General features: G+C 45.0%; 1 protein-coding gene across 41 annotated transcripts in view; it reads left to right on the top strand.

Moving 5' to 3' along the window:
• Positions 1-22,100, top strand: part of LOC115023600 (receptor-type tyrosine-protein phosphatase delta) — a 191,153-nt gene that overhangs the window by 55,859 nt on the left and 113,194 nt on the right. Inside the window, exon 1 of one of the 41 annotated variants that reach the window (XM_029454717.1) lies at positions 16,903-17,349. The exons of the other annotated variants lie outside the window; for them this stretch is intronic. The gene's annotated coding sequence lies outside the window, so the exon portion shown is untranslated. Of the gene's footprint in view, positions 1-16,902; positions 17,350-22,100 lie in introns of those variants that run through there. 41 annotated transcript variants of the gene reach the window in all.

Below are 22,100 nucleotides of genomic sequence, written 5' to 3' on the forward strand. Positions count from 1 at the left end.
AGAACAAAGGGAGAACAAATCTTTCTCTTTTATCTTTCTCAAAGTAGAAAGGCTTCGACGTTCAGCTGGCTAGCGAGGCTCATTTTGGCTGTAATTAGAGGAAACCTTTTTGGGCTTTCTGTATTCCTTTCTAAACATTTCCCTGTAGCAACACACAAATCAAAAAAAAGGTTTTGTGTGATGCCAAAAGGTAGACTGGTGATTACTGTCAAAGGACGCCTGTTGGCATGATGTGTCTGTGTGGAGTTTGTAGAGGGTTTCTCAACCCAGGCTGTTGATGTGAAGGCGGATGTAAGCCGATTTGAGGATTCAGTATACGTCTAGGAGGAAAAGCTCTTCCTCCACCACCTTCCTTTGCTTTTCTCCCATTCTGCCTTCCTCCCCTCTCTCGTTCTGCTGCCACTCTACCCTTGCTATCTCATCTTGACTGCCTCTCCCCTTCCTCTGTTGTTTCCCTATCCAATTTTATACATCCAGCCCACTCTTCCGCTCGCCTTCTTCCCCTGCCATCGCTGTCTTCATGCCTGTTCTCATCTGCAGCTGCTCTTCTCTCTGTCGCCGACCCAACACGTCGTTCCCATACGGCTACATTTTCTCCTGGATCTCCTCAGTTTGAAACATGTGGTTAACGTTGTAAACTGAAACAAAACCTCTTGATTAGGTTTAGTAAAACATCATGGCTGAGCTTAAAGCCTAAAGTCCACCCTGACCTCCTCCGTGTGTGGACTTCCACAGACTTTGAATAGAAACATATTTGTGTTCAAAAATAAACATAATCCGGGTGTAAATAGGTTTCCCTCCAGATGTAATTCAAAATGCAGTTTCATTGTAAGGGAACATATTTTTAGGAGCTGCTTTCCTCCCTCTGTTCCATTCACTCGCTCTCTTTCCCCACTGTGAGGTTGGCAGCAAAGAAAAAGAGCCTCGAGCGTGATTAGTTCAAGAAATATTCCCAGAAATCCAGGATTACACAGGCACAAACAAAACGCCATGTCCAGCTCATATTCCTATCAAGATGTCTCACACACACACACACACCTCACACTCAAGTGTGTGTCGTGTGTGCAGCCGTGTTGCTTTGAATCCAGAACTAATCTCAAGATGTGAATTCATGAATGTGGAGCACGGGGTTCAGGTGTGTGCCCTGAGCCCTTTTAGGGAATATTCCTTCAGCCATAGCACATGGCACCTCTGCAGAAAGCAACCCTCGTCTTCTGTTCTTTCATCACGCTATATTAGCTTTTCAAAGAAAAGGAGAAAAAAAAACCTGCCGTGGGTTCGGAAGTGAACCTTGAACTTGAAGCAAAATCAAAAAATAGCCAGATTTGTACAGCTCTGCTTGACTGAGTTATTCCTCAGGTAACCTCCTGAGCAGACATCAGCAGTTTCTCTCCAACAGGAAGTCGCCGGAGTTAGTTCACAAGCTACGTATGTACTTTATAATGTGTACTCTTACAGGCCTTACACTGCAGCAGGTGTGTCAATTATAACATATCAGTGTTTGTAATACCTGCATATTCATCAGAACACGTGTTATTGTTCAGTAGAAACATTAGCATGTAATACAGATTGCATCAGAGTTGTGCTGTTATTAACTAGACCTTCACTCATTACCTCTCATCAGAAGGCAGACTCCACATCAAAGTGAACTAGTTGCACAAAGCTTTCTTGTTATTGACTTTCATAAGTAGGACTAATTTTCAAGGCAAATTAAAACTGCTTTCAAAGTAACTGTAAAGTACTGGCTGACTGTGATAAAGCCACACCGCTGAGCTCTGTTCACGGCAGCGGAGGAAAAGATGTTTGTTGTGGAAGAATTCCAGCGGATATCAGGACACTTTAGATTTCATATTTAGTGGAGAGAAATGTGCTTTCTCATGTGTTACTCTGGTGTCCAACAACTATTTCCCTTTTCATTGCTTTGCCACAAATGACAAATTATGTTTCATGTTTTCCTCTTTTGTGTTAGATGTCAGCAGGTGTGATTGATTCCTAACATGGAAACACACACACACACACACACACACACACACACACACACACACACACACACACACACACACAAAGCACTTTGCATGTGGGTGGGTTGGCTAACCTTTGAAGCCTGAGGTGCAGTTTTGTGCAACAATCTAACTCATATTAAACTGATCTAAAGGAAGATGAAAACTGAGCTGACATACCTTCACTGCCTCGTCTTTCAAACACCTAAAATCAATCAATACTCATCCAATAATTCAGTATTCTTCAGAGATTTCTCCTCTGACGCATCTTAAATGCACCGTATCTGCATTGACTGTAAAGCGTGCAGTCCTCCCATGTGCCCATGCTCATTCATGCCTCTTTGCGCGGTTGTAATTCACTGCCTACTATTTGAAAAGCCTCGGCAGCTTGTGTGCTATTGATTTTATTTACAAGGCTTCTATATTTTACTCTGTGCAAATCAGAGCAATTGTTTCCAAGTGCATGCATGAATCAATGCTTCCCTGGAGCCCGCGCTGGCAAATGCATGCAGCTCAATACCTCCAATTTATGTTTTAATTACGATGATCTACTAAGTGTTGGGAGCTCGACCGCGCTCTCACAATCAGCATCAACAAGCCCAGCGGCATGCATTGCATCTTACATTCAACGTGACTGTCGACAGACGAACGGTGGATTTGACTGCATTCACCAAATCCTGTCTCCACTATGATTTGTAGTGATGATGATGATGATGCAGAGCGCAGTCGCGAGGATGTTTTGCAGGTTTACTGAAAGGACATGTATTGCATAGAAACTAATGATGTAAGCATTGTACTTATGGTCATATTTACAGCACTGCCTGGACTTCTGGGAAGCAGGTAGCGGTTTATTTTATGATTTGCTAAAAATGGTTTGGACTCATAAAACAACAACTGCTCAGCCCTCGCAGCCGTGTTTAGCAATGTGGCTCCAGACTGGATTTTATCCCCTCCACGTTTGTCCTGTACTGTTTTGGTTTGGCAGACCAGTAAATCATTTGATCACTTGCCATTAGAAGTGATTGCTAAACTCAGTATGCCATATAAGTGGCTTCTGGAAAGCCTGAAAGCCATATATTTTATTGACTCCTGTAATTAGGGCAGATCAATAAAAGGCTGTTTATTCCTCTGCTTCCCACGACTGTATTGGTCGGTGCACTTTTGATTCCATCTAAATCACAATATTACGACATAAAACCATCATAAATTACAAACAGACAGATAGCAGCTTTTACAATATCAATCTGAAACCGAGAAGATATTCAACGCTCTTTTATGGAGAACGAGACCACCAGGGCTCAATTCTGCGTTCAGACATTTTCCTTCTTTACAATATGTTGCTATTGTTTTGTGTTATATACCTTTTGGAGATGCTCCACCAGTAATACCTAATATAATACAGTAGACAAACGGCTCCATAGTGTGTTGCTGTCAAGCCTCTTAAGTTGATAGCTGTGTCTCTGCACACTGCGGGAAGAATCCCTTTCTGTCAAACAACAGCTGGCGAAGACAACATGATGCGGAGGCCACGGACGAGTGAGCCATCAAACCTCCGTCTCTGACAGTACTTTGGCAAGGAACGTTTCATAAGAGCCTGCCTCACTCTGTTCTGCTTTTATGGCGTATGAATCAATGATAATTGTGCTGTGTTCTCACATGAATGGCAGAAGTATCTCCCATGTGGCGACAGTCAAAAAAAAAGGGGAGTTTGGAGAGATGGATCAAGGAATACCTAGAAATGAGCATGAATACAAATGAATCACAGTTCCCCTGGGAGTATGATTCATTAGATCGAAAAGGTTCAGTTCAGAATGAATCGGCATCACCTTGCCAATATAATATGAATGATGAGCAGCTATGGAAGCTAACGCTACGCCGGATGCATGTTGACATGCTGTCCAAGAGGAGTTCAGATACTAGATGCTCTTGAGTTCAGCTGCAGCTGAAGGGGAATGAAAAACTACTATACCTTTGTTTGTTATTATCATTGTGCTTCACCAAGCTGTATAGCATGTTACATGTGCAGTGTAGATTTGATCAAACATGCTACTCAGAAGCTTTCAGACAAACCATGTGATCAAATCAAAGCCCGACACCTTATCCCGGCTCCATCACGGCCTAATTCCATTCCAAACCAAGCTCCTATTCTCCTTCCCTTATCCCCTCTGAAAAGCCCAGTGATTAGAAGTAGACTTAAAGTCCACTATAGCACCCCCCCACACACACAGACCTCGCCCGACCCAATTCCCGGCGGGACCTTCTTGAATCCCCAAAGCCTCGGACAGTTTATCAGCATCAGAGGATCAGGCAATCTTTCCCCCCTACTTCAAACGGGGAGCCCAATGTGTTCCGCGGCCTTCGGTGTAATCTCTGCGGCTGTTGACAGATCTAGCGAAGGGTCAGCTGTGATAACAGGATCACTCAGGTGGAGACAGGGGAGGGGACCACGGAAGAAAGGGGCAGAAGCTGAAAAGGGAGTGCAAGGTGAGTTCTGCTGGTGAAGTGCAGCTGGCAGGAGGAGGAGGATATCTGAGGAGCAGATGCATATATGTGCCTTCCTCTGTGTTGTTGTACATTAACTAGCCTTTTATCGACTACAAAAATGATCAAATGTTGGAAAGATTATCAACAGATTAATCCGTAATATAATAATCAAGAAGATGAGCAGCAGCCTTTGGTGCCAAATGTAATTAAAAACAAAATTCCTTTAAAAGAAAGCCACAGGACATGCATGGAGCTGCATGGAGCTGCAGGGAGCTGCATGGAGCTGCAGGGAGCTGCATGGAGCTGCACGGAGCTGCATGGAGCTGCAGGGAGCTGCATGGAGCTGCAGGGAGCTGCATGGAGCTGCACGGAGCTGCATGGAGCTGCAGGGAGCTGCACGGAGCTGCATGGCGCTGCATGGAGTTGCATGGAGCTGCATGGCGCTGCATGGAGTTGCATGGAGCTGCAGGGAGCTGCACGGAGCTGCATGGAGCTGCAGGGAGCTGCACGGAGCTGCAGGGAGCTGCATGGAGTTGCATGGAGCTGCATGGCGCTGCATGGAGCTGCATGGCGATGCAGGGAGCTGCATGGAGTTGCAGGGAGCTACATGGAGCTGCAGGGAGCTGCATGGAGCTGCATGGAGCTGCATGGAGCTGCATGGCGCTGCATGGAGCTCCAGGGAGCTACATGGAGCTGCAGGGAGCTGCAGGGAGCTACATGGAGCTGCATGGAGCTGCAGGGAGCTGCATGGAGCTGCATGGAGCTGCAGGGAGCTGCAAGGAGCTGCAGGGAGCTGCATGGCGCTGCATGGAGCTGCAAGGAGCTACATGGAGCTGCAGGGAGCTGCATAGAGCTGCATGGAGCTGCAGGGAGCTGTATGGAGCTGCAGGGAGCTGCATGGCGCTGCATGGAGCTGCAAGGAGCTACATGGAGCTGCAGGGAGCTGCATAGAGCTGCATGGAGCTGCAGGGAGCTGCATGGAGCTGCAGGGAGCTGCATGGCGCTGCATGGAGCTGCAAGGAGCTACATGGAGCTGCAGGGAGCTGCATAGAGCTGCATAGAGCTGCATGGAGCTGCAGGGAGCTGTATGGAGCTGCAGGGAGCTGCATGCCTGCAGGGAGCTGCATGCATGCAAAAGTGGAATAATTAGTCAATCAACGTCTTTTTTATTTCAGTAATCGGTAAAACAATGTTCTGTTTTCTTTGTTTTGTTCGTGTGAATTCAATATATTCTGTTTGAAAATGACCAAAGACAAATTAAACATATTGTTAAGACAATCGCTGTCGGCTAAGCAATTGATCAAATAATCAAAAGAATAATCAATAATGAGAATAATCAAGAAGATGCAAGCCCCAACTATGACTATAAATCCTATATGTGGTCACAAACAGCCCGAGAGTATTTGACGTGCGGATGACATCTTATTAAAACTGCCATCACCCGGAGAGACAGAAAAAGTGCAGCAGTGGACATAAACAGTGGGGAAATGAAAAGGTGGAAGGTCATGCTAAACTGAGGCGCTACAGTGTCAATTTTACGCTTGGGCATCCAGTTGACATGGAGCAACAGACACACAGAGGCCATTACTCACACCATATACACAAAGTTTTACAAACATATTGCTTTGCATGCGCACACACTAACATAGACTGTCGCTCTCTTCGCTATTTTCCTGACTCTCTCGCTCTCTAACACACACACGCTGAGAAGCAGCATGGTAGGCAGTGACACAAAGCTAATGCCTTGTCACACAGGCTGTCAGCAGATTAGCCAGTGGATTACACCCCAGCCATTAGATGTGCACAGAGCGAAAGGCCACAAACATGGCAAAGAGAGAGAGAGGAGAGGAGAGAGTGAGACCGAGTGTGAGACTGGCAGCGATGGGGCATATTCTGGCAGAAGGGCAGAGGAAGAAACGAACGGAGGATAGGTTGAAGGAGAGGAAAGGAAAAGTAGACAAATAAAGGCTGTGAAGTGCAAAGACACAAGTCAAAGAGACACAAAGGACATGGTGGAGGGGAAGATGTAAGGATAAGAAAAAGGGATTGGGTCAAGAGAGTTTGCTGCTGGATCAGTGGTAACGAGATAATCAGACAGAAAAGGTAATAACGAAGGTAGAGCAGAAACTGCGACAGGAAGGGTGGGAGAGGATCCCAACTGCGCACGAAGGAGCAAGAAGAGGAGGTGATGAGAGAGAGACACGACAGGGGAGAGACCAGAACGAGGATGCTGGAAAAACAGAATGAGAAGGGAAGAGAGGGCCGGGGAGGAGCGCAGAGAAATGCAAATGAAAGGAGCAGGAGAACAGATTAGAGGGAGAGATGTGCAGCACCAGAGGAGAGCAGGGAGAATATCTGCAGTAAAACACACAGGAGACCAAGAGATGGTCAGAAGGGGAAGATTAATGTACAGGATCATAATGACCATCATGGATGGGCTTCAGTGTTTCTTACAGAGGGTTCCAGTTCATGCCTCGATGTTTTCTCTTAGCTTATGATTAGCTGGTCAAACACATTGCTAAAGGTTCATGCTTTGTGTCACTTAAAGCTGCAGTCATCAATCTTCTGGCCACTAGGGGGCAGCAGAACAAGCTGAACACACAACAGCTGACCCTTTTAATCGTGACTGCGTTTAGCAACCAGCAGACACGGAGCAACGTTAGCCTTCACAATTGTATTCTATTAGCTCGGTTTTGTTTCTCCGTCAGTTTATTTTGTTGCGTTCGGGACGTTTCTGGTGTCAGATCGTGAACACACATCCGAGAGGAAGATACGGAAATTGCCTCAAAAACGCTAACATAGCGAGTCAGAGCAGGCAAAGCTAATTTCCATTTTTTAAATCTAAATGTTAATTTTAATCCTAATTTTATTATTTTATTTAAACAATTTTTAAAGCTTTCTCTAAACTTGCTTTTTGAAAATATTGAGGAATGCAAAATATATTATTATGACCACAACATGCAGTCTCATGGAGAGACAGGTCCACACTGTATCTCCTGCTCTGCATGTTACTGACTGCAGATGTCTGCATTGATGGCAGCAGTGTGAGAAACTTTCCAAGCACTTGTCACTTTAACTTTTACCACGGCCTCTTGTATCACCATCTGCTGAGCACAATGAAAGCTACTCCCTGCATTGTGAGGCAATAATGGCTGTTTTTTTTTATTTTATTTCAATCAGTCTCTGCTTCCAAGTGGAGAGGTGTCAGGCCTTCTCAGTTGGCGATTCATTTTATGATAATCTACTTCACTGCCCCTGCCGTCTCCACCACCTACAGCCCCCACCACAAAACCACTTTGCGGATGTAACGACATATAATTGTGTGCTAGATTTGCCCGTTAGGACTTTTATTTTGAGCTGGTATTTGTACAAGAATGGAAGGGAAGATGTCAAGTTAACAGGGGCTAATGGGAAATGCTGATCCATTCAGACTGGAGATTGTGCTCAGAAAACGCCATGAGAAGCGTGTCACTCTGTGTTCACAGAATGCATATGTGCACTGAGTAAATTGCATATATTGTACGCGCTACGAGTACACAGCAGCATACACCGATTAATCTTAGGGAGCTTTATACATGTGTGTGTTTGCAATGTACGCCAACATGCGTGTGTGCATTGTGTGTGTGCATACATGAGCGCATATACCGTGTGTGTGTCTGTGTGTGTGTGTGTGTGTGTTTGACAGCAAGGCTGATGTCATTCAGAACGCTTTAGCTGGTTGAGTGATTTGAATGTGTGCTGTGGAATGAGCCGAGTCTCACAAGTGCCGGAGGGAGACGGGGAGACTAAATGTGTGAATCCCCACTGGGTATGTAGACTGTTTATTATTATAAGCCTCTGCGTGCACCCATCCTCCACACAAACATACAGAAGTACACACATAAACTTGTGAGCACACATGTAAGGAAAGACTGAGGGAAGGAAGGAAGGGGGCCGATGAAGATGTAGAGATGGGACAATTATTAAGCAAAGAGCTGATTCACATATGCACAGTAAAAGGTTTGTAGTTCACAACCTATAAAGACTAATTCCAGCATATCCATAGCCATCATGTGGGAGCCATTGCACCTTTTAAACCCCCCTCACTTAAAGTGGGCCCAGATGTAAGTCAAGGGGCTGCTTTGGATTAGCCAGAGAGAGAAAACTCATTTCCTTTGCCATTTTACGAGCATTTAATTTGAAACAATTAAGATATTACAGTGCTGCGGATTCACTGCACAGAGTGACAGCTGGGAGCAATCCCATAAACCCCTGAGCTAGTGAATGGGGCACCTTGCTTCTCTCTTTTGCTCCTCTCGCCGCCTCCTCCTCCATCTCCTCTCTGTTATTTCATTGAAGCATTTAGCTTAAGGCTCTGTTGAGGTGAATGTGCTACCTTTGCCTCAGCTGAGATCTCGCCGCTGCCGCCAATTACTGCAGCAGCTCATAAATGCACCAGTTGGCTGATGATAGAATGGCCTAATTTCCCAAGACTAAAGAGAGGAAGCGAGCTCGGAGGATGTTTACCTTCTGGATGGCTCTTTTCCATCACAACCTTTTATTGCGTTATTGGATTTATAGCATACGTTGCATGACTCATCTTTGGAGGAATTAATGAGAGAAATGCAAACTACAGGGGGCAGCAAATAGTAAGCTGAGATGAGACGCCTGCTCTGAACACTGTGGCAGTGTGGCCATCGGAACACTTGTTTGGCATCATGCAGCTGTTTATTTTCTGGGCTTTGACGTCACGTATATTAAGAACCCTGCATGTCCCACACTTACACCACAACCTCGTCTCTCCCTGACTTCAAATTAAAGCTTTACTCATCAATTCACCTCCTCATACCTTCCTCACTGGCATAGGTGGGCATCAGAGGTGTGAACTGGTGAAGGGGTGCTTGTGCAAATGTCAGCAAGAGAGAGAGGGAGAGTAAGAGAGAGAGAGAGAGAATATATTTTTGGGTTGAGGGGGTGACAGATAGGAGTGGAAAAAGCTCCTTTTCATGAACACTGAAGTGTAAAATGGAGGAACCAGTGCAAACAATGGACGTGATCAATCGGTTATGGTGAGAGGTTTCTCGTAAACACCCAGCACACGCTGAGAGAGAGAGAGAGAGAGAGAGAGAGAGAGGAGAGAGAGAGAGAGAGAGACATAGGGACAGAGAGCAGCTAGACAGAGAGAGAACAGAGGAGAGACAGAGGAGGAGAGAGAGAGAGAGAGAGACAGAGAGATGATAGAGAGAGAGAGAGATAGACCGACAGACATACAGACAAACAGACAGAGAGTATAGACAGAGGGACAGAAGAGAGAGAGGATAACAGAGGGAAAAGAGAGAGAGAGAGAGAGAGCGGGAGAGAGAGAGAGACGAGAGAGGCGACAGAGGGACAGAGAGAGAGAACAGAGAGACAGAGAGAGAGAATAGAGGGACAGAGAGAGAGAGAGGGACAGGAGAGAGAGGCAGAGAGAGGAGAGAGAGAGATGAACAGGAGAGAGAGAGGACAGAGAGAGAGAGAAGGGAACAGAGAGAGAGAGAGAGGAGAGAGAGAGAGAGAGAGAGAGAGAGGGACAGAGAGACAGACAGACAGAGGGACAGAGAAAGAGAGAGAGAGAGAGAGAGAGAGAGAGAGAGAGAGAGAGAGAGAGAGAGACAGACAGACAGACAGACAGACAGACAGACAGACAGACAAACAGAGAGAAAGAGAGGAAGAGACAGACAGAAGAGAGAGAGAGACAGAGAGAAAGAGAGAGAGACAGACAGACAGACACAGAGACTGAGATGAGGTATGTGTCACTTTTAGTTTGTGGAAGGGGAGTGAGTGAGAGAGGGAAAGAGCAGGACGAGTGGATGTAGAGAGGGGAGAGAATGAGCTCCAGCGATAAGATGATGGCAGGAGAAGAGAAAAGGCTTTTAGAGGAGGAGTATTTAAATAAATGAAAGGACAATGAAGGGGAGAGGGTGGAGAGGAGGGAGAGGATGGAGAGGAGGGAGAGGATGGAGAGGAGGGAGAGGATGGAGATGAGGGAGAGGAGGGAGAGGAGGGAGAGGATGGAGAGGAGGGAGATGGGAAAGTCAACACAGAAAAAGCAGGAGTGCATGTTTTTGTTCAGACACAGCCATGTGAATTCAAGCAAGACAGAGCAATTACACAGAAAAGCAGAAGAGTGGGAATGGGATCCGTAACAACATTTTCCAAACAGTGACACATTATCACTACACAATATTCATCCTTGTGTTCATCCTATCATCCAGTCCTGGGGAGGGTTAGCATGTAGAGTCCATGACCACATATGTGAAGAAGTTAAAGAAAACACATCTTCTTTATCTAAATCAGCTGCAACAATCCTTTCTTTGAATCATCAAATGTGCTTTATGGATCATTTAAGCAATACAATAAAAAAGAGAATCACAATTCTGCAGAACGTTGAACACAAAGTAAAGTGACCCAAACCTAAATATATCCTATTGACTATGATTAGTACACAGTTAAGCTCATCTCATCATTTGAATCACTATTATTCAACTAAACATTTCAGTGCTGGCTTATAATACACGTAGAGAGAGCGCCACGCGTTTATTCTTTTATTCTGGAAACAGCACAAAGTATAACTCTAAATATTGCTCGTGCATCCATCAGTATCCACGGTGACGGATGTTTCCCACTTATGGAGGAGAGTGCACTTCTTAATATTTATCTGCCGATGTACATCTTCCCTTCTCTACCAGGGAGCGCCCTTGCACAGATGGACGTGCAGGTTGACAAGCCGCAGTGAAGTGCTGGTTGCATCGACTTCTAAGGGGTCACACACACTTTCTTAAATCCTCCTCATTCTCCATCTCAATGTCACACTGCTGAGACACTTGTTACCCTCACACTCCTCACACTCCACACACATTCAGATGCAAATGTGCACGTTTTCAGCGGGCAGGTGTCCTGAGCCGAGCTCCACAGAGGGACCGTGTCAGGCAGGAGTTGACTCAATCTGTCTAAGCCCCTTTCCCTCGCCGCCTCCTTCTCTTTGCCTCTCTGCGCAGGCTGCCTCACACCATGGTTGCTCACGCCATCCCAGTTGGTTTCTTAATGGACCTAATTGCTTTTCAGCTCATTGCACCCCATGCCAACTCTAAACTAAATCAAACTGAGGTCCAATCCACAAGCCTCATTGCGAGTCTGATTTTGCTTGACATCATAATAAGGTGATATTGACTACCCATGACTCAGCAGTTCCACAACAGATGAGTGAGCGCGCCTCTCGTCATGTAAGCGTTCAAGTTGCCCTCTTTAGGAGAGCGGCCCGCTGTGTTTTCATTGACAATATGCTTGTGACCCTCTCTGCGGCAGACAATATATGATGCGTAGTTGCACACTGAAATATGGATTCGAAACAATACAAAAGGAATAAGTACTGCCTCTCAACAGCACAATGTGCTCTCACTACTGCAGCCGGTCGGGTTCTCTGCAATTAATCAAATAGTAATCGCAATCAAGATGTTTGGCGTCCCACAATGAACATGATATTGACATTTAAAATGCTCATGCATATCAAACCAGGCGCTTCCTAAAACTAACAACCAGCCACCAGCGGTCCAGATGTGTTGGCTTCACTTTTGTTTGGAGCTGTCGTGCTGCAGCGGCAGCCGGGGAATAACTTCCCTGAATGTTGCAGAGTACAATACAACAGAGAGCAGACGGGCAGAACAACAATGTACTGAGTTCAGCTGAAGAAGAACTTTATTTCAAGTCTTATTTGACGCAAAGTTGTGCACATTAGCTGGAATGTAGCACAACATGGAAGTTAAAGCAGAGCTCTGGTAATGTGTTGTTAGTATCATTTTGGCCATAATAGTGCAGCCCTGTAGCTCATCACAGCTGATCCAACATGTAGTTAATATCTAACTGTTGCACCTGAAGTGTTACCACAACGCTCTCTGCAGCTCCTAAACATATTTTCTCAATCAGCTTTTTCATGCACAAAACATTGTGATCTCATATACTGTACTGCTGTGCACCTAATAAAGTTAGCAACATTTGAATCACAATGTGATGACAGCTTCGGTTGGTTCATGTCGCCCGCACTGTCAATCAAATCTGATCAAACTGCACCCGCAACATCCTGATGAAGCCACAAAGAGTTTGGAGTGTGAAACTTTCAATAAATAACAACGTGACTGTCTCTAGTCGTGAATATTTAAAGTGACAGAGAATACTTTAATACTTAATAATTTAAGGTTTCCGCCTGATTGGGACACGAACACTGTTTACAGTCATGCCTGCTTCCATCCTAATGTGTGATGATCTGCACACAGTGTACACTTCTCATCCCAACACAAGCAGCTCAGATGCAGCTGACCGCCCGGGGGACGACTTGGATACAGAGGTAATTTAATGATGTGGCTTCACGAGATCCTGGGGGGGGGGGGGGGGGGGTCGCGTGCCGTCATTGTTTCAGGTTGTGCAGGTCACTAAGTGAATAATATAGATGTTACCACTGATTGTGTAAGACCCAGGATATAGCTGTCTGACATCGAGCCGATGCATTAACCGCTTCTTCCCCATCCTGTACATAATTATGGCTCTCAAAGCTGATGGAAGCCCGGCTGCATGCTGAGCCATCCATCACGTCTGACAGCTTCTGAGAAGGAGAGAAGTATTAGATGTCTCGGCCAAGGACTACAGTTGGGTGTTGCTTTACATTTTTCGTGCCTTGGAGATGTATGTAATATCACCTTGGCATTTGTCGCCCCCCTCCCACCTTTCTCCCCCTCTCTTGACTGCTTGGGCAGCGGCCATAAACAAGTCAATCTCTACACATTGGATTAGATTTATCCGCTTAAGATAGATTGTTATCCCAAACAGCGTGAGTCTCGCTTGATGGGGAAATTAATTTTACGATGACTGCTTTACTTGATCAGGGTTGCGGGGGAGGTGGGGACTATAAATGTATCAACTCTGCGGCGTGAGGATCTGAAAGCAACAGTCCTTGTTTTTGCAGACAAGTTGTCTCTCTTCCCTCCGCAGTATTACACACCGTGTTGTCTTTGCGTCGCAGAAACCAGAGTAATGACTTGACTGACAGTCATTTGTAATTCGCCAGCAACTTGTCAAGGGTGGAAAGGCCTGCACCTCGGGCTGTGGGGAGATTGACAGTGAACGATTTTGTATTTTCACATCTGTCTGTCTAACATTTAATGTGAAATTGACAGTTTTGTACGCTGAATTATAAATAGGCTGCATGATCAGAAGTACAAGCGATTTATCCAGAATTGTAATGGAGGAAAGAATCCTTCCAAAAAAGCTGCCAGCCCAAATGTAAAGTGTTAAACTGATATGGCAGTTATTGGATTGAGTTACAATGCAGCTGACCTCCGTCTATTGAGCAACACAATCCAGTCTGAGCCTCGTGCTTACTGAGAATTCATGACAAGCATCACTTAAAAGCTCTTGTGTTACTCTTACGATACACTAAAATAGGGTGTGTGTAAAGCATGTTACTGCATTTATTAAATAACGCTAACAGTCTGCAGCCATGCCGACACAGCCAGAGCTTTGAGCTAAATGCTAATGTGAGCATGCGGAGATGCTAACGTGCAGATTAAAATCAGCACTTTCTCCTGTATATATCAGATCAATTCTGACACTTTGCATGATAATTAACATTACAATGTTTAATATTCAGGGTGAGAGAAGTATTTAGCTAATAAATATGAGCCCTGACTAAACTCATTGTTGAATTTGACATCTGAATTATTCTTTGGCAGCCTGTAAGGCACCCCGCTACCATTGTTCAGAATTAAAAAGCAAAACCAAGAGATTATTGAAGAGAATATTCAAGATAAATGAGAATATTCGATGCTAATTAGCTTAGTCAGAATAGTCTCCATAGATTTCCTATGTAGGCAGGTGCACAGAGACACACATACATCAAAAGATTTGCTTACATTACTCATTCAAAGCAAATGCATATTGATATATATATAACCTTTAGCATCCTAAACTGCATTTGCAATGAATCTACATATTAACAATCAGTGCTATAGTCTGCCCGACCCCGCGCACACATGTAAACATGCCTGAGGCAGTGTATCAAACACTCACATGATGTGTCGTCTTTGTAGGAGAACAATGCCGTCCGACTGTCACCAGTGTTAACAGAAGTACTTGGTGATGTTGCATTGCAGCTTCTCGCCGGATCTTCTTCTTGAAGGGCAGTCGGGTTACAGACTACCGTGTCCTGTAGGGCGGCACAGTTCAGCCATGATAGGCCAGAGGGTCCGGCTCTTGATAAACCCTAGCCTTATACCATTTATCACCAAGTGCTGCTGTATTACTGCGAGAGCTGCTGCTAGGAATATCAAAGCACCAGGTTAGATGCAGATTGTAAATCTAATACCTTGTGTCATCCAATTATATTTAAAGATCAGGAATACAGGCAGGAGATTTGGGGTGGAAAAATAAATAGGAAGCCCCGGACAGTCATGCATGGGAGGTGAGTGTCAACAGGCCTCAGCTAAAGGACTGACATCTTTTTACTAAAGAGATTAGAGGTTTATCAAAGTGGGATCTCTGCTACAAACAGCATCCAACCTGCAGTCTATATGTTTTCTGATTCTTCAAAAAGAACTGCTTTACTGAAAGTCACATAATCAAACATTTGCGATTTGGACATTGTGCACAACGAGCTCTCCTCCCACAAAGCTGTCTTACAGCCAGCAGTGGAAGGCAACGGTTCACATAACAGTCATATCCCTCAAGTTTCTCCATTATTCATAGTCACAAAACCAACACTTTTCTTATGGCCGATGAATCTACATGCGGCGGCTTGTATCAAATGATGCCCTTAGAAAATGGAGCCAGGTATAAATCACCATCACAGTTACTCAATCAGATACATGACGTGACGAGTGCAGGTAAGACAAGTGATCTGCTGACTGCAGTGGTCTGTCTCAGAGTGCTATTGTTGGGTGCTAGATGTTGGTGTCTGCAGGGCGAGGTTGTTCATCAGAAGGTTTGGGTTGCTGCCACAAAAGCAACTTTTCTCAAAACACAATTGGTCATAGTCATCTGTCTCCCCGGGCCATTGCTGTTGTTTTTCTCTAGCCCTACATCCAATGGCGCGTGCACTTGGCTATGTTATGAGGAGCAACATTGTCCCTTTATGCATTGTCGTGCAACATTATGTCTATTCAGTAACGTGGATGTGAATGAATCACGTCTTGGAATCATTACATGAAATGTGTGATCATGGATTATACTTGGCTGCTGTGACCTTGGAGCGCACAATGCGGTATGTGAAGTCAGCTTTCCGACACACAGAAGCAATGCATTTGATAAAAAAGAAACAAAATGGTAGATGACAGGCAAGCACACTCATTCAAGTCTGACATCCAAATCAATAAAGTATCCCTACAGGGACCTTAGTGATGAGTTTGTAGTGACCTTATTGTACATGATGGCTTTTTTTTATGGAGTTTGCACTGACATTAGCCTAACCACAAGGCATCCATGTACGCCAGGCTTCATCTCTCACCTGCTTACTACGACCAGGGCTAGAAAGTAACCGAGTACATTTGCTCGATCTATCTACTCGATCTATTTGACGGCTTCAGTTACGAGATCATTTTCAGATGAATATGTTAATTTAATGAGCATGTAAACCACGCATTAAGATAGTATAACAATACTGCTTGCGTGTTAATGCATCAGTAATAACCATCAAATAGTGCAAACAATAACATAATAATGTTAATTTGACAGAAGGCTATTTTGAGTACTTTACGCACTTTTATTATATTGTATCTTACTGTATTTGGCTTTTTACTTTAGTAATGTTTTAAATACTTTGTTTTTGATTATATTTGTTTACATTTTGGTATTAAGTAAGATATCTGAATACTGTTTTGTGACACAAACACATTCTTTTTACACTAATTCCGTTTTATTTTTCTTCCAAAAAACCTGTACCTTACACATGTTGATTAATTCTGCTTAACATGGTTGGATCATGTCATGTAATGTCTGCGAGTTGTCATATAAAGAGGACAATAGATAGAGATGTGTTTACTCTCCTCCATGATCACATAGCTGCAGTATGTATAACGCACACACGTGGTCTCACGCACGCACTCAGATGCTCATGCTTTACCAACTGAACATCGTTTCTGGACCCCGAACACACATCGTGCACTGAAATAGTCGCGTGTATGTGCACATTCCTGCAGTGGACTTGGGGGGAAAGTTGAGTTGGGAAAGTGGGACCTCGCTGAGTGACGTCACCCCTCCTACTTACACACACACACCTCTCTCTCTCTCTCTCTCTCTCTCTCTCTCTCTCTCTCTCTCTCTCTCTCTCCCGTTTTTCTCTGCCTGGGGTTTCAGTCCGTGCTCGGGTCTCGGCAAAGAGAGACAGACAGACAGACAGACTCAGACAGACAGAGTGAGAGAAGGAGAGAGAGAGAGAGAGGGGAGAGCGAGAGAGGGAGTGCGAGGGGCTGTGTGTCCCAGCCACACCGCACTCTTCAAACACAACCACAGTCTCGCCACGTTCAATTCAATGAAGATCTAACGAGCCCAAAACACAGACACACAGAGCCAAAGCAGAGAATATATCACACACACACGCTCCACGTGCGTGTTTCTCCTCCTCTCGCCCCGAAGATCGTTAACGCGTTTGGTGACGGACAACTCGAGGAAAGAAGAAATACGAGCGAACACACGGGGAAAAGAAGAAGAAGGAGAAGAAGAACCTGAGGACGGATTTCTTTCCTCCACGTTATTTTATTTCCCCAGGACCAGACTGTCATTACTGGATGTAAAAACTCTCGAGCTGTCTTTGTAGAAGAGACGGAGAGCCTGAGTTTCAAAGTGACCGCACCATGGTGATAAGGTAAGCCTGTGCTCCAGCTTGTGGCTGCCGCAGTGACTTCAGGTGTGAGCCTCATGAAGTTGCTTCAAACACATGAGCTGTAAGCAGTCCTCCATGTGTGGACTGGCTTTATTCTCCTAATGCATGTGGACTATGTGCTGGCTGACGTGTGGAGGGATATGCACCTTTTATTCATGTGTCAATAAGTCTGTTATGCTTAGTTTATTATTATGAATGCGCGCAACCTTGAGCGGAAACAGTAGCGCTTTGTAAAACGCCACCAATCGCTTAAAATACCACCATTATCTGTTTTAAAAATCTATTTTCAATATGTATGCATGTATGTATGCTCATAAAGTACATCGGTGTGCGGTTTGTGTTGAGATTGGGAGAGACAACTGATGTCAAAATCTGTTTTGATTTTCAATAAATCATCACCACCGTAATACAAAGCCTTATAATTCATTGCTTTGCATATTCATATTGCGTGTTGAGTAGGCTGCAGTTGATGTGTTCCCCTTCATGTAATCAGAAATAACAAAAGTGATATTTTAAGCTCGCTGTCATGAACATACAGTTCATTTAGTGGAGCCTTTTAGAGTTGTGGAAGCCTTTCCAGCGCGTACATTGTGAATCATTTTCAAAGTGCATTCCTGCAGCTCTCTAGAGATCTCTCTCCTCTTGTCTGTCTTATTTTTAGAACACATTTTATTTTCAAGGGGTTTAAAGTTGACTTTGTTTTTTTTAAAGAGCTCACAAGCAGCAGCATATCAGTGAGGAGGGCAGAGGGTTAGTCAGTCACGCAACACATTCTGTCAATCAGGTGAAAGTGAACCTTTATTTCCAGTCGAGCTGTGCACAGCACCTGTGCTGCTCAGTGCGCCGGTCGGGCCACTAGGGGACTCATTCTCCTCAGCAGTGAGAGGAATGCAGCAGAGAGGCTGCAAGCCATGAACAAGGGACTGGAGGCTCCATGTAGAAAACTATTTTAACATAAAAAGACTGGAATAGTTTCCAAAGCTCACAAAACAGCTGGCTGTGGATCCATCACTTTGTTGAAATTAAGAATGTGTAACCTGCAGTACATGTCAGGAGGCAAACACAAGGCCTAACAAGGCTATCTCTGAACATATGCATCGTAATGTGTAATGTGTTGCTGCCTGAGCCAAACGCAAAGACAGTGATTGAAGGCGGAGTAAGCCAGTGTGTGTGTGTGTGTGTGTGTGTGTGTGTGTGTGACAGAGGTTGTGTGATTGTGTGTTTAAGGATGCAAATGAGTGTGCGTGTGTGTTTACTCAAGCAATTCCCAGTTAATAGCCAGTAAGCACTCTGGGAGAGCACTTCCCAGCACCTCCACTGTCCTACATGTTTTACAGTTCCCACCTCAAGCAATTAGCACTTGCCCAATTTTGACAGAGCACAATTAACGCTGTCACCACACGTTCGATTTCCAATTTTGCTGTTGCGACAGCAGCGCTCAAAAGAAGAGACTAAATGGATATGCATTAAGGTGGTGCTTGCTTAAAGTGCTGCTGTCCAAAGTCACTGAATAGAGCAAAGTGTCTCAGTCATGGAAAAGCGGCACTGAGCGGCCATCTTCTCTCCAGCCCTCCAGTCCTTCACTCGGCTGCATCGTCCAAAATAACTATTCGCTTTACTGACGTAAATTGTTAAAAGGTAATTCCGTATTATAGTGTAAAGGAAATGAAAAGCAAAATGAGTAAAGCTTTCACCCGTGTGTGTGTGTGTGTGTGTGTGTGTGTGTGTGTGTGTGTGTGTGTGTGTAGGATACAGACATTTTTTATGGCATGCAGGCCATTAAATTGAAAAATGATATAAGGGGTTAGAAAGTGCCTATAAGGGACTTGGGCCATTTCTGCGTGCCTGCCGATCTACTTCTTTCTCCAGCTTTTTGTGCCTGAAGCACATTCTGAAATCATATCCCACATTTCTGACAGTGTCTGGAAGGGACAGCGGCTCATTTTTAAGACTGAATGTTAGAGAAAAGTCAACAATGTCTTTCAGATGTCCTTTTTACTTCTTAAATGTACACTCACCAGCCTAAGTGTTTTTACAAGCGCCACTACATATGCAGGTTAAATGTTAAGCTCATAGATATAAGCTCTTTGACAGCAGTGAAGTTAATGTAACAAAGGCATCTTGAAGGACCACGGGAGCTTTCAACATTCCCATATCCGAGTCTTTCCTCGGCACAAAGCCAAACCCTCTCACACACACACACACACACACACACACACACACACACACACACACACACACACGAGTGTGCGTGCACCTCACAGGTTGTCTTAGCACAGCAAAGTTCCTCTGACTCACTGCTTTATTTTCCAGTGGATTCAAAAAGAGGGAGAAAAAAAGTTTGTGTATATGTTTACGCATGTGTCGGCACTACTTCAGGAATTCCAAGGCCAGGGCCCCTATTACAAGTGTGGAATGAGAAATCAACACTTACATTACAAAAATGGATACGTAAACATAGAGGCCACAATTATCAGGCGCCGTGGTGTTGGAGCTGAAGGAGATGGAGTGCCAATAGGTCTGTTAGCAATCACCCCCCTCACTGCCTGCCCTCTGTAATCCAGTGGGTGTATTCAAGCCTATTTTGTGCCAGCAACAGCCCTTAACAGCTACCCACTGACTGGCAGGCCGGCTGGCTGTAGCTGGCAGGGCGGGTGGTTGGTGGATGCAGGGGAGGTTTGACTGGTAGAGGTCACGTTGGAGAGAAAAGAGGCAGGAGGTTAGCAAGGTGCGTGTGTCGTAGCAGTGTACTGTACCGCTGCACATGTACGCGCATGCGTTCATGCATTTCTTCATGTTCATCAACCGATGTGTGCGCCCGTGCGTCAGGGGCCTCCTGCCGACTACAAACCCACTTCACAGAGGCGCGCTTGATGCATTGTGACAAATGAGAAAGCAGTTTGATTTCGCACAACACTGAGCTGCACTCCAGCATAATGAAGTGATCATGACTTTACCCTTGGTTCACTTTGGCCCCGGTCCCGCTGTGTTTTTTCCCTCTATTCAATCGCTTCACTCACTTATTTACTTGGCAAGCATTTCCTCCCGTAACCTCTAGTACTGCATAACTAGCGTCAAGGGTGGGTTGCTTGATAAAAACCACCGCTACGGGGCATTGGTTTTACACATAGGGGAACGCTAGCAGTTTTTTATTGATATTCAAGTTGCCACTGGGTTGGAATAATAAGAAGCCTATTTTCACGCCAAGGCAAAATCACCTCTACTGTCCATCACCCTGTCAGGGCACAAAGCTGCAGCGTAAATATTATCTGGCAGTGGAGGGAGCACAGGGCTAAAGCTGAGCTCAGTCTTTGCTGTTTACTTTTCCTCTGCGTTACTTCTCTCATGTCATATTTTTCTTTCTCAAATGAGTCGCATCAAAACTAAGAAGCATGAAAAACAAAGTCCCCATCCTCCCGTCCTGATTTCACTGCATGCATCTCCCTCGCTGAAACGTACGAGTATGTAACATGGTTCAACTTGGCGTTGGGTACAACGCAGTCCTCCAGGCGGTGCGTTCAGGGGGAGTACCGATGCGTCAGGAACAGGGAGGACTGTTTTTTCCACCGCAGCTGTCCGTTACTTGCAGATTGGGTTTCAGGAGATATGATGGATGCCAAACGTCTGTAGCCAGTTGTGAAGACATAGAGGGGGAGGGAGTGTGCTGGTATGGATTTGGATCGGGGTCAGTGGCACTTGGCAGAGGATTGGAATTCTGCCCTTGACCTCCATTTTGGATCAACCCCCATCTACCAACTAACAGCCCGTCACTATTAGCACTTTGACACAGTTAGAGCTAATGAGAAGAAAACTCAAGAGCGACAGAAAGAAAATAATTGTGGTTTCATGGAAGTGAATGAGGTATAAAAAGGCAGCTTGGTGATATTTTTCAAGACTCCATTCTGATTGTGTGGCGACCCAAAACATTATTTATTTTTATGCCCTTTCCATTGTCTCATTTTCTCTTATCTTAATTTTTTGGAAAGGCTGAGAGCAGAATCCACTGAGGTTCATTTGAATAACCGGCGGAATGAGGAAATAAAAGCTGGAGGAAGAAATAGAAGTGGCGGTCGGCCCTGTGCATTCATGTCACACAGCTTTATCAAATTATTCCACAATAGCAGCCACACAAGTGATGGAATTTCAATTAAAGTATGACAGTTTTAGAATTTGTTTCTGCTCACAAGAGAGCTAGTAGGGGTTGTTTCATGGGTTGCAGGGCGAAGTAGCGGGCGGCGAGGAGAGTCTCCTACAGAAGACATATTTCCCAGTTTATATTCCCCATCTATCCCCCTCCCTCCTCACTCGCCCCCATCTTCCATCAAATGGGAATGACTTAGCTGAAACACTTTTGTTCTGAGTGACTCCGCGGTGAAAGCCTAGAGCCGAGCAAAAATGGGGTGTTATGATAAAAGGTCTCTGCGAAGAGAAGTCAAAATGAGAGCCTTTAGTTGATAGGCTCTTTCCAAGAACAATTACGCTACCTGCTGTGCCAAATAGAAGGGTGCAAGAGATAAGTGCAAGGGAGGGGTGCGCAGCTCAGGCTGGTGGCGAGCTCGTAAACTGGGAAAGAGCAATGTATATATACGACCCTCAGGGACTGTAAACTGTTTCGGGACTGAATTTGTAACACTGGTGCACGTAAACACGGCAAATATGAGCAGACTGTATACCAATGATAGAGCTAATCCTTAGAATAAAGAAGACGTGTTTGTCGCTGCAGCGGCTCGGCA

Source organism: Cottoperca gobio, chromosome 18 (genome assembly GCF_900634415.1).
Source record: "Cottoperca gobio chromosome 18, fCotGob3.1, whole genome shotgun sequence".
Lineage (NCBI taxonomy): Eukaryota > Metazoa > Chordata > Actinopteri > Perciformes > Bovichtidae > Cottoperca > Cottoperca gobio.